This window comes from Opisthocomus hoazin, unplaced genomic scaffold, assembly GCF_030867145.1.
Source record: "Opisthocomus hoazin isolate bOpiHoa1 unplaced genomic scaffold, bOpiHoa1.hap1 HAP1_SCAFFOLD_221, whole genome shotgun sequence".
NCBI lineage: Eukaryota > Metazoa > Chordata > Aves > Opisthocomiformes > Opisthocomidae > Opisthocomus > Opisthocomus hoazin.
The window spans coordinates 35,001-45,000 of record NW_027448719.1 but is presented as its reverse complement, the minus strand read 5'-3'; positions in this window follow the sequence as shown (position 1 = coordinate 45,000).

The window sequence follows — 10,000 nt, the reverse complement described above, 5'->3', positions numbered from 1 at the left end:
TTGGTTTTGTTTTTTTTTCTCGCCCACCGTCAGAACCGATGCAGAGTAAGAAAGCCTTCAGCGAGACAGTCCGGCCAAGCTTAGCGCCTTCCACTAGATACGGCGAAGTCTCGGAAACGGGGGGTGGCGAGGGGAATTTCAGGCGCGCGCCGCCTCCCCCCTCCTGCACCACCCCCCCCCGCAAGCGACGGGAAGGGGCGCCGCTTTCCATCAGCTCGGCTGAAACGCCCGAGGACGGGGCGGCGTCTCTGTTTCAAAAGCGGAAAAAGAAATAAAAAAGCAACAAAAACCAAAAAATTCCCGCCGCCCCCCCCAACCCACCCCCGTGCAGGCACCCCTGCAAACGGGCCTCCGGCAGGGCCGGCCTGCCGCCCCCAGCCACCCCCCGCAAGCCCCCCCACCGCCGCCCCGGCTGAGAGAGCACAGGCAGCCCGCCGCCGGCCCTTCCCACCCCGTGCAGGCACCCCTGCATACGGGCCTCCGGCAGGGCCGGCCTGCCGCCCCCAGCCACCCCCCGCAAGCCCCCCCACCGCCGCCCCGGCTGAGAGAGCACAGGCAGCCCGCCGCCGGCCCTTCCCACCCCGTGCAGGCACCCCTGCATACGGGCCTCCGGCAGGGCCGGCCTGCCGCCCCCAGCCACCCCCCGCAAGCCCCCCCACCGCCGCCCCGGCTCAGAGAGCACAGGCACCCCGCCGCCGCCCCTTCCCACCCCGTGCAGGCACCCCTGCATACGGGCCTCCGGCAGGGCCGGCCTGCCGCCCCCAGCCACCCCCCGCAAGCCCCCCCAACCGCCGCCCCGGCTCAGAGAGCACAGGCAGCCCGCCGCAGGCCCACCCACCCCGTGCAGGCACCCCTGCATACGGGCCTCCGGCAGGGCCGGCCTGCCGACCCCAGCCATCCCCCGCAAGCCCCTCCACCGCCGCCCCGACTGAAACAGCACAGGCAGCCCGCCGCCGGCCCTTCCCACCCCGTGCAGGCACCCCTGCATACGGGCCTCCGGCAGGGCCGGCCTGCCGCCCCCAGCCACCCCCCGCAAGCCCCCCCACCGCCGCCCCGGCTCAGAGAGCACAGGCACCCCGCCGCCGCCCCTTCCCACCCCGTGCAGGCACCCCTGCATACGGGCCTCCGGCAGGGCCGGCCTGCCGCCCCCAGCCACCCCCCGCAAGCCCCCCCACCGCCGCCCCGGCTGAGAGAGCACAGGCAGCCCGCCGCCGGCCCTTCCCACCCCGTGCAGGCACCCCTGCATACGGGCCTCCGGCAGGGCCGGCCTGCCGACCCCAGCCACCCCCCGCAAGCCCCCCCCACCGCCGCCCCGGCTCAGAGAGCACAGGCAGCCCGCCGCCGGCCCTTCCCACCCCGTGCAGGCACCCCTGCATACGGGCCTCCGGCAGGGCCGGCCTGCCGCCCCCAGCCACCCCCCGCAACCCCCCCCACCGCCGCCCCGGCTGAGAGATCACAGGCAGCCCGCCGCCGGCCCTTCCCACCCCGTGCAGGCACCCCTGCATACGGGCCTCCGGCAGGGCCGGCCTGCCGACCCCAGCCACCCCCCGCAAGCCCCCCCCACCGCCGCCCCGGCTGAGAGAGCACAGGCAGCCCGCCGCCGGCCCTTCCCACCCCGTGCAGGCACCCCTGCATACGGGCCTCCGGCAGGGCCGGCCTGCCGACCCCAGCCACCCCCCGCAAGCCCCCCCCACCGCCGCCCCGGCTGAGAGAGCACAGGCAGCCCGCCGCAGGCCCACCCACCCCGTGCAGGCACCCCTGCATACGGGCCTCCGGCAGGGCCGGCCTGCCGACCCCAGCCACCCCCCGCAAGCCCCCCCACCGCCGCCCCGACTGAGACAGCACAGGCAGCCCGCCGCCGGCCCTTCCCACCCCGTGCAGGCACCCCTGCATACGGGCCTCCGGCAGGGCCGGCCTGCCGCCCCCAGCCACCCCCCGCAACCCCCCCCACCGCCGCCCCGGCTGAGAGAGCACAGGCAGCCCGCCGCCGGCCCTTCCCACCCCGTGCAGGCACCCCTGCATACGGGCCTCCGGCAGGGCCGGCCTGCCGCCCCCAGCCACCCCCCACAAGCCCCCCCACCGCCGCCCCGGCTGAGAAAGCACAGGCAGCCCGCCGCCGGCCCTTCCCACCCCGTGCAGGCACCCCTGCATACGGGCCTCCGGCAGGGCCGGCCTGCCGACCCCAGCCACCCCCCGCAAGCCCCCCCACCGCCGCCCCGGCTGAGAGAGCACAGGCAGCCCGCCGCCGGCCCTTCCCACCCCGTGCAGGCACCCCTGCATACGGGCCTCCGGCAGGGCCGGCCTGCCGCCCCCAGCCACCCGCCACAGGCCCCCCCACCGCCGCCCCGGCTGAGACAGCACAGGCAGCCCGCCGCCGGCCCTTCCCACCCCGTGCAGGCACCCCTGCATACGGGCCTCCGGCAGGGCCGGCCTGCCGCCCACAGCCACCCCCCGCAACCCCCCCCACCGCCGCCCCGGCTGAGAGAGCACAGGCAGCCCGCCGCCGGCCCTTCCCACCCCGTGCAGGCACCCCTGCATACGGGCCTCCGGCAGGGCCGGCCTGCCGCCCCCAGCCACCCCCCGCAAGCCCCCCCCACCGCCGCCCCGGCTCAGAGAGCACAGGCAGCCCGCCGCAGGACCACCCACCCCGTGCAGGCACCCCTGCATACGGGCCTCCGGCAGGGCCGGCCTGCCGACCCCAGCCACCCCCCGCAAGCCCCCCCACCGCCGCCCCGACTGAGACAGCACAGGCAGCCCGCCGCCGGCCCTTCCCACCCCGTGCAGGCACCCCTGCATACGGGCCTCCGGCAGGGCCGGCCTGCCGCCCCCAGCCACCCCCCGCAACCCCCCCCACCGCCGCCCCGGCTGAGAGAGCACAGGCAGCCCGCCGCCGGCCCTTCCCACCCCGTGCAGGCACCCCTGCATACGGGCCTCCGGCAGGGCCGGCCTGCCGCCCCCAGCCACCCCCCGCAAGCCCCCCCACCGCCGCCCCGACTGAGACAGCACAGGCAGCCCGCCGCCGGCCCTTCCCACCCCGTGCAGGCACCCCTGCATACGGGCCTCCGGCAGGGCCGGCCTGCCGACCCCAGCCACCCCTCCGCAAGCCCCCCCACCGCCGCCCCGGCTGAGAGAGCACAGGCAGCCCGCCGCCGGCCCTTCCCACCCCGTGCAGGCACCCCTGCATACGGGCCTCCGGCAGGGCCGGCCTGCCGCCCCCAGCCACCCGCCGCAGGCCCCCCCACCGCCGCCCCGGCTGAGACAGCACAGGCAGCCCGCCGCTGCCCCTTCCCACCCCGTGCAGGCACCCCTGCATACGGGCCTCCGGCAGGGCCGGCCTGCCGCCCCCAGCCACCCCCCGCAAGCCCCCCCCACCGCCGCCCCGGCTCAGAGAGCACGGGCAGCCCGCCGCCGGCCCTTCCCACCCCGTGCAGGCACCCCTGCATACGGGCCTCCGGCAGGGCCGGCCTGCCGCCCCCAGCCACCCCCCGCAAGCCCCCCCACCGCCGCCCCGGCTGAGAGAGCACAGGCAGCCCGCCGCCGGCCCTTCCCACCCCGTGCAGGCACCCCTGCATAGGGGCCTCCGGCAGGGCCGGCCTGCCGCCCCCAGCCACCCCCCGCAAGCCCCCCCCACCGCCGCCCCGGCTCAGAGAGCACAGGCAGCCCGCCGCAGGCCCACCCACCCCGTGCAGGCACCCCTGCATACGGGCCTCCGGCAGGGCCGGCCTGCCGACCCCAGCCACCCCCCGCAAGCCCCCCCACCGCCGCCCCGACTGAGACAGCACAGGCAGCCCGCCGCCGGCCCTTCCCACCCCGTGCAGGCACCCCTGCATACGGGCCTCCGGCAGGGCCGGCCTGCCGCCCCCAGCCACCCCCCGCAACCCCCCCCACCGCCGCCCCGGCTGAGAGAGCACAGGCAGCCCGCCGCCGGCCCTTCCCACCCCGTGCAGGCACCCCTGCATACGGGCCTCCGGCAGGGCCGGCCTGCCGCCCCCAGCCACCCCCCGCAAGCCCCCCCACCGCCGCCCCGGCTGAGACAGCACAGGCAGCCCGCCGCCGGCCCTTCCCACCCCGTGCAGGCACCCCTGCATACGGGCCTCCGGCAGGGCCGGCCTGCCGACCCCAGCCACCCCTCCGCAAGCCCCCCCACCGCCGCCCCGGCTGAGAGAGCACAGGCAGCCCGCCGCCGGCCCTTCCCACCCCGTGCAGGCACCCCTGCATACGGGCCTCCGGCAGGGCCGGCCTGCCGCCCCCAGCCACCCGCCGCAGGCCCCCCCACCGCCGCCCCGGCTGAGACAGCACAGGCAGCCCGCCGCTGCCCCTTCCCACCCCGTGCAGGCACCCCTGCATACGGGCCTCCGGCAGGGCCGGCCTGCCGCCCCCAGCCACCCCCCGCAAGCCCCCCCCACCGCCGCCCCGGCTCAGAGAGCACGGGCAGCCCGCCGCCGGCCCTTCCCACCCCGTGCAGGCACCCCTGCATACGGGCCTCCGGCAGGGCCGGCCTGCCGACCCCAGCCACCCCCCGCAAGCCCCCCCACCGCCGCCCCGGCTGAGAGAGCACAGGCAGCCCGCCGCCGGCCCTTCCCACCCCGTGCAGGCACCCCTGCATAGGGGCCTCCGGCAGGGCCGGCCTGCCGCCCCCAGCCACCCCCCGCAAGCCCCCCCACCGCCGCCCCGGCTGAGAGAGCACAGGCAGCCCGCCGCCGGCCCTTCCCACCCCGTGCAGGCACCCCTGCATAGGGGCCTCCGGCAGGGCCGGCCTGCCGCCCCCAGCCACCCCCCGCAAGCCCCCCCACCGCCGCCCCGGCTGAGAGAGCACAGGCAGCCCGCCGCCGGCCCTTCCCACCCCGTGCAGGCACCCCTGCATAGGGGCCTCCAGCAGGGCCGGCCTGCCGCCCCCAGCCACCCCCCGCAAGCCCCCCCACCGCCGCCCCGGCTGAGACAGCACAGGCACCCCGCCGCCGCCCCTTCCCACCCCGTGCAGGCACCCCTGCATACGGGCCTCCGGCACGGCCGGCCTGCCGCCCCCAGCCACCCCCCACAAGCCCCCCCACCGCCGCCCCGGCTGAGAGAGCACAGGCAGCCCGCCGCCGGCCCTTCCCACCCCGTGCAGGCACCCCTGCATAGGGGCCTCCGGCAGGGCCGGCCTGCCGCCCCCAGCCACCCCCCACAAGCCCCCCCACCGCCGCCCCGGCTGAGACAGCACAGGCACCCCGCCGCCGCCCCTTCCCACCCCGTGCAGGCACCCCTGCATACGGGCCTCCGGCACGGCCGGCCTGCCGCCCCCAGCCACCCCCCACAAGCCCCCCCACCGCCGCCCCGGCTGAGAGAGCACAGGCAGCCCGCCGCCGCCCCTTCCCACCCCGTGCAGGCACCCCTGCATACGGGCCTCCGGCAGGGCCGGCCTGCCGACCCCAGCCACCCCCCGCAAGCCCCCCCACCGCCGCCCCGGCTGAGAGAGCACAGGCAGCCCGCCGCCGGCCCTTCCCACCCCGTGCAGGCACCCCTGCATACGGGCCTCCAGCACGGGCGACCCGCTCTCTCCGCAGGGAGGACAGGTCTACCCCTTCTGCCGGCAGGGAGGCCAGGTCTACCCCTTCTGCCGGCAGGGAGGCCAGGTCTACCCGTTTTACCTGCAGGGAGGCCAGGTCTACCCGTTCTGGCGGCAGGGAGACCAGGTCTACCCGTTCTGCCGGCAGGGATGCCAGGTCTACCCGTTTTACCGGCAGGGAGGCCAGGTCTACCCGTATTGCCGGCAGGGAGGCCAGGTCTACCCGTTTTACCGGCAGGGATGCCAGGTCTACCCGTTCTAGCGGCAGGGAGACCAGGTCTACCCGTATTGCCGGCAGGGATGCCAGGTCTACCCGTTTTACCGGCAGGGATGCCAGGTCTACCCATTTACCGGCAGGGATGCCAGGTCTACCCGTTCTGGCTGCAGGGAGGCCAGGTCTACCCATATTGCCGGCAGGGAGACCAGGTCTACCCATTTACCGGCAGGGAGACCAGGTCTACCCGTTCTGGCGGCAGGGAGAACAGGTCTACCCTTTTTGCCGGCAGGGAGACCAGGTCTACCCGTTTTGCCGGCAGGGAGACCAGGTCTACCCGTTCTGGCTGCAGGGAGACCAGGTCTACCCGTTTTGCCGGCAGGGATAACAGGTCTACCCGATTTACCTGCAGGGAGACCAGGTCTACCCCTTCTGCCGGCAGGGAGACCAGGTCTACCCGTTTTGCCGGCAGGGATGCCAGGTCTACCCGTTCTGGCGGCAGGGAGAACAGGTCTACCCGTTTTACCTGCAGGGAGAACAGGTCTACCCGTTTTACCGGCAGGGAGACCAGGTCTACCCGTTTTGCCGGCAGGGATGCCAGGTCTACCCGTTTTACCTGCAGGGATGCCAGGTCTACCCGTTTTACCGGCAGGGAGGCCAGGTCTACCCGTTCTGCCGGCAGGGAGGCCAGGTCTACCCGTTCTAGCGGCAGGGAGACCAGGTCTACCCATTTACCGGCAGGGAGACCAGGTCTACCCGTTTTGCCGGCAGGGATGCCAGGTCTACCCGTTTTGCCGGCAGGGATAACAGGTCTACCCGTTTTACCTGCAGGGATGCCAGGTCTACCCGTTTTACCGGCAGGGAGACCAGGTCTACCCGTTTTGCCGGCAGGGATGCCAGGTCTACCCGTTCTGGCGGCAGGGAGACCAGGTCTACCCGTTCTGCCGGCAGGGATGCCAGGTCTACCCGTTTTACCTGCACGGAGACCAGGTCTACCCGTTTTACCGGCAGGGAGGCCAGGTCTACCCGTTCTGGCGGCAGGGAGAACAGGTCTACCCTTTTTGCCGGCAGGGAGACCAGGTCTACCCGTTTTGCCGGCAGGGATGCCAGGTCTACCCGTTTTACCGGCAGGGAGAACAGGTCTACCCGTTTTACCGGCAGGGATGCCAGGTCTACCCGTTTTACCTGCAGGGATGCCAGGTCTACCCGTTTTACCGGCAGGGAGGCCAGGTCTACCCGTTCTGCCGGCAGGGAGGCCAGGTCTACCCGTTCTAGCGGCAGGGAGACCAGGTCTACCCATTTACCGGCAGGGAGACCAGGTCTACCCGTTTTGCCGGCAGGGATGCCAGGTCTACCCGTTTTGCCGGCAGGGATAACAGGTCTACCCGTTTTACCTGCAGGGAGGCCAGGTCTACCCGTTTTACCGGCAGGGAGACCAGGTCTACCCGTTTTGCCGGCAGGGATGCAAGGTCTACCCGTTTTACCTGCACGGAGACCAGGTCTACCCGTTTTACCGGCAGGGAGGCCAGGTCTACCCGTTCTGGCGGCAGGGAGAACAGGTCTACCCATTTACCGGCAGGGAGACCAGGTCTACCCGTTTTGCCGGCAGGGATGCCAGGTCTACCCGTTTTGCCGGCAGGGATGCCAGGTCTACCCGTTTTACCTGCAGGGATGCCAGGTCTACCCGTTTTACCGGCAGGGAGGCCAGGTCTACCCGTTCTGCCGGCAGGGAGGCCAGGTCTACCCGTTCTAGCGGCAGGGAGACCAGGTCTACCCATTTACCGGCAGGGAGACCAGGTCTACCCGTTTTGCCGGCAGGGATGCCAGGTCTACCCGTTTTGCCGGCAGGGATAACAGGTCTACCCGTTTTACCTGCAGGGAGGCCAGGTCTACCCGTTTTACCGGCAGGGAGACCAGGTCTACCCGTTCTGCCGGCAGGGATGCCAGGTCTACCCGTTTTACCTGCACGGAGACCAGGTCTACCCGTTTTACCGGCAGGGAGGCCAGGTCTACCCGTTCTGGCGGCAGGGAGAACAGGTCTACCCTTTTTGCCGGCAGGGAGACCAGGTCTACCCGTTTTACCGGCAGGGATGCCAGGTCTACCCGCTTCCGGCAGGGATGCCAGGTCTACCCGGTTCCAGGCAGGGAGGCCTCGTCTACCCGTTCTGCCGGCAGGGAGGCCAGGTCTACCCGTTTTACCGTCCGCCGGGTCCGGTGTGCCCGATGTGGCCGCCGGAGCTGCCGGCGGAAAGGGATGCCTCGTCTACCTCGCTCCGGCGGGACTTTGGCTCCACCGCGGTTCTGGCAGGTAGACGTCTTGCCCGGTTCTTCTTCGGAGCTGCCGAAGGGGTCGCTGCTTTGCGCTGCCTCCAGTTACGTCATGGTAAGAGTCGGCGGCGCTCGCGCGCCTCCCCGCTGGGGGAAGACGGTTCTCTTCGAGCCCGCCGGGGCCGGGGACCTCGCTGTCCGTATACTAGGGCAGAGGGCTGGCGCTCGCGGACCAGCGCCATCGAACCGCTGCAGCTACTCGCGGTTCAGCCGGCAGACTCGGGCGTTGCACGGCGGCTGTGGCCGTGGCCGTTCTGCCTCCTACCTATCGCGCACGGCGCTTCCGACTGCCAGAAGCCGCGCGAAGCCGCTGCTTGCCCGCAGGCTCCGGTGGCCGTTGCCGACTGGAGCGAGGGCTCCAAGAGGGGTTTCTCCAGGGCCGGGCCGAGACGGGCGGCGGTCGCCGGCACTCGAACGCTTGTCACCCGCGGCTCAGCCGGCAGACTCGGGCGTTGCCCGGCGGCCCTGGCCGTGGCCGTTCTGCCTCCTACCTATCGCGCACGGCGGTTCCGACTGCCAGAAGCCGCGCGAAGCCGCTGCTTGCCCGCAGGCTCCGGTGGCCGTTGCCGACTGGAGCGAGGGCTCCAAGAGGGGTTTCTCCAGGGCCGGGCCGAGACGGGCGGCGGTCGCCGGCACTCGAACGCTTGTCACCCGCGGCTCAGCCGGCAGACTCGGGCGTTGCCCGGCGGACCTGGCCGTGGCCGTTCTGCCTCCTACCTATCGCGCACGGCGCTTCCGACTGCCAGAAGCCGCGCGAAGCCGCTGCTTGCCCGCAGGCTCCGGTGGCCGTTGCCGACTGGAGCGAGGGCTCCAAGAGGGGTTTCTCCAGGGCCGGGCCGAGACGGGCGGCGGTCGCCGGCACTCGAACGCTTGTCACCCGCGGCTCAGCCGGCAGACTCGGGCGTTGCCCGGCGGCCCTGGCCGTGGCCGTTCTGCCTCCTACCTATCGCGCACGGCGCTTCCGACTGCCAGAAGCCGCGCGAAGCCGCTGCTTGCCCGCAGGCTCCGGTGGCCGTTGCCGACTGGAGCGAAGGCTCCAAGAGGGGTTTCTCCAGGGCCGGGCCGAGACCGGCGGCGGTCGCCGGCACTCGAACGCTTGTCACCCGCGGCTCAGCCGGCAGACTCGGGCGTTGCCCGGCGGCCCTGGCCGTGGCCGTTCTGCCTCCTACCTATCGCTCACGGCGCTTCCGACTGCCAGAAGCCGCGCGAAGCCGCTGCTTGCCCGCAGGCTCCGGTGGCCGTTGCCGACTGGAGCGAGGGCTCCAAGAGGGGTTTCTCCAGGGCCGGGCCGAGACCGGCGGCGGTCGCCGGCACTCGAACGCTTGTCAGCCGCGGCTCAGCCGGCAGACTCGGGCGTTGCCCGGCGGCCCTGGCCGTGGCCGTTCTGCTTCCTACCTATCGCGCACGGCGGTTCCGACTGCCAGAAGCCGCGCGAAGCCGCTGCTTGCCCGCAGGCTCCGGTGGCCGTTGCCGACTGGAGCGAGGGCTCCAAGAGGGGTTTCTCCAGGGCCGGGCCGAGACGGGCGGCGGTCTCCGGCACTCGAACGCTTGTAGGGCCGGGGTTTGGGAGTGGAGCCTGCCGTGGCTTCCCCCCCCCTCCCCACGCCCGTTAACAGCAGCCATCCGCGGGCACGTTGCAGAGAAGCCTCTACGGCAATCCGGCTCTGCCGGTGGCCACGCCGCGTTGGGCTTCTGCTGTCGACGCTGCCCGCTCGCTCGCTCGCACGCAGGGCCCCGCGCCTGTGCTGCCCAGCCCTGCCCGAGGTTCGGGGTCCGGGGGCCGGCGCGCGCGGCCGTCGCTGTCCCAGGAACCGTGGCCGTGGGGCCTCCGCTTCTCCTCCGTTCCCCTTCCCTTTCCTGATCGATGAGGCTTTTCGGGTGGCGTCGGAGAGGGCCCCCGGCGGGCCGGG